This window comes from Camelus dromedarius, chromosome 14, assembly GCF_036321535.1.
Source record: "Camelus dromedarius isolate mCamDro1 chromosome 14, mCamDro1.pat, whole genome shotgun sequence".
Classification (NCBI taxonomy): Eukaryota; Metazoa; Chordata; class Mammalia; order Artiodactyla; family Camelidae; genus Camelus; species Camelus dromedarius.
In genome coordinates, this window is record NC_087449.1 from 42,568,597 (window position 1) to 42,571,865 (window position 3,269).

The window sequence follows — 3,269 nt, forward strand, 5'->3', positions numbered from 1 at the left end:
GCCGCCCTGCTTGCTCTGCCCGGGGGCTGGGAAGGTGGAAGCTCGCCCCACTTCCTGTTTGTTCGGTGAACTCTGTGACCATAGATGGTCAGGTCTAGGGCCGCGCGGAAGCCTCCGCCCCGCGGTAGCCTCCGCCTTGCGGTTTGGGAGTCCTTCCTCCCGGCGTGCAGGGTGTGGTCCCCAAGAATAAGATGAGCATAATTAAAAGAGATCGTGCTCCACTCGACTGAAACCCGACTTTGGAGGCAGCGTCGGCGGGGGCTGGGTGTGCCCAGCCGGCTGGCACTCAGTACAGGGAAGGTTCCGCACGGGATCCGCTGTGCGCAGGGAAGATTTTGCTTCCGTGCTCTTCAGGCCTGGGGATCAGAGCTTTGTTTTCTCAAGGCTCACACTTTCCAACTAATGATTATCCTCCCACAAAGATTTATTTCCAGAAAAAAATTGGCAAGTGCTGCGGTTCCCACCCCTTCAGCTGAACGACTGTGACAGCTCCAAGCTTCAAGTTGAATGCCGGCGTTATATGCCAGAGTCACTCATTCAACAAATACAGTTCTTATAATAACAGCTACCATTTACTGCGCGCTGACTTCATGCCAGGACTGTGCTGAATGCTTCAATAGTATTTTTATTTAATTTTAATTGGAACTCTCTGTGGTAGGTACCATTATGGCCTCCAGTTTTCAAATGAGGAAGCTCAGTTACTTGCCAGGTTCACAAAGTGATTTTGAAGGGAACACATCTATCTGGCTAAATCCCTTGAACTTAACCCTTATGGTAGACATGCTGGAATCATTTGTGGCAGTTTGGAGGCAGTGATGCCTCTGGGTGGAGCGACATCCTGGGTTCCAATCCTGGCATAGGTGTTTTACAAAGTCTGATCCAAGACTTTGGTCTGGTTATCTGACTTCTCTGAACCTGGGCCTCTTCTCAATTTTATCACTCAGAATGTTTGAAAGAAAATGACCACATGGCAAAATATGGTACAAAAATTGTAGTATATCTTAAATATTTACATTTAACAAAAACATTGTCACACACACACATATGCACAAACTATTCAGACATAACATAAAAAGGTTATATTTGAGTGCTTCATGTATGTGAAGTCCAGGGCAAATAGCCTCCCTGGCCTTCACTGTAATCAGCTCTACATTTAGCTCTCCTAAATCTCTTTCTGGATTAGAGACAGGAAATAACTAGACCATACATGTATCTTAGAGGAAGGGGAGAGAAAGGAAGAAACTGGAAAGAGGAGGAGGAAAAGAAGGAAGAAAGTTTCCCCATCTATAAATTGGGGATAATAATCCATAGGGTTGTAAAGAGAAACAGAAGCAATAATCTGTGTGAAACCAATTGATAAAGTGCACATGTGAGTGCACAAAGAGTGCACATGTGAGTATGTCACAAGGCCTCCCCTTAAGGAACTTATAATCTTTTAAGGTGTCTAAACACATATACTTGTAACTCTAGTGGGAGGCAGTTTAAGAGCAGTATCATGACTTTTATTTATTCATTTATTTATACTCTGAAAAAAAATTACTGAATTCATCTTCTGTCCTAAGCACCATGCTACTTTGTACCAGGCACACTAGGAGTACAGCAGTGAACAAGTCAGACCCTGTGGAGCCTTCGTGGAGCAATCTCTTGTGGAAACAGGTGTTGCCATCTGCGAAGATCATCAGAAGATGAGCCGACTACTGGCTTCCAGTTTTTTCTTCCTCATTGATCCTGCCCAGTGCCCAGTGCTCAGTGCCTCATCCATGGTAGGTTCTCATCAAGCCCATATCCAGTGAGACCCTTGAATTCAGAACTCATTTCCTGGATTGAGATGGATGGGTGGAACTTTGCAGAGCAAACATGAGTGAACAGTAGTGGAGATGGGAATCTGTGCCTGGATGAGGTGAAGGGTTCCTGTAGAAGAGAAATAGGAGATAAAGCTGGGTGGTGGGGGGAGAGGTTGAGCAAGCTCTCCCAGGCAGGAGAGGTAAAACCCTGATGTGAAAGTGAGAGGGAGCTGGTCAGATTGCATTTTAGAAATACAACCCTACCTGTGTTGTAGAGCATGGGCTTGAGTGAGTTAAAAAAAGAGGCAAGAGACCTGTTAGAAAACAGATACAAAGATGTAGTGAGGTCTGAATCAAGGCTGCAGTATGGGGATTCAGCAAAGGGGACAATGCAGAAGCTACCATTCTTATAGAGGGGATAGTGAGGAGGAGGAAGACAAAAGGAAAGGACGTGATTTGAATATGAACCTTCAAACCCGATCTAGTTCCCCAGGGGTACACTCCCTTTGAATATTACTCTTTCTTGGCAGGAATCACAATCCTAATTAAATAATTATTTGTGCAGTTATCTTTTATCTTTCTAAGTACCCTGAGATTAGAATCCTTGCCTCTCTGGCACAAAATGGATATTCAGTAGATATTTATGGAAAATTGGGACTAAATGGAAAGGGTGGGAGGGGTCAAAGTGGCTCTGAGACTTGGAGATGGGTGAATGGGGGGTGGGAGGAAGACTCAATCAGGGTTTTGTGGTTTTGAGCCTCAGACCTTAAAAGTCCAGCCTGGGAAGAGAAAGGGAGAAAGGAGGACAGTTAATCATTTTTCAAACAAGAACTGCCAACAGAAATTTTTTTTAATTTATTTTATTTTTTAAACCTTTTTTTATTGAGTTATTGTCATTTTACAATGTTGTGTCAAATTCCAATGTAGAACACAATTTTTCAGTTATACATGAACATACATACATTCATTGTCACATTCTCTTTGGCTGTGAGCCACCACAAGATCCTGTATATATTTCCCTGTGCTACACAGTACAATCTTGTTTATCTGTTCTACAAAAAAAATTTTTTAATTAAAAAATTTAAAAAGAATCGCCAAAAGAGAGTTTATTGATTATCACACATGCCCCTTCTTCATGTATTTTGCCACTTCCTTATTTTGCCTGGATGTCAGTACATTCTAAACCTGCAGAATTGCTTTGTCTGTGAGGGCGCCACCCAAGATTCTTCCGTATCTCTCAGAGATTCAGACACAGAAGTCTGGTGGTTCATCTGGAGTGTTTCCCAGCCTGGCTCAGAGGAGCGCCTGCATCTGTGCTGCCTGGCCCAGTGCCTGCCTGCATTTGTGCAAGTCCTCCAGCCCCCTGACAGAAGGGGCTGATGATAGACAACAATCTACAAGAGCCCATCTTTTTTCCTCTCCTAGGATAGAGACCCTGGCTCCAGCCTGAGTTAAGGTCTCAGGTCCAATAATTACCAGTTGGCA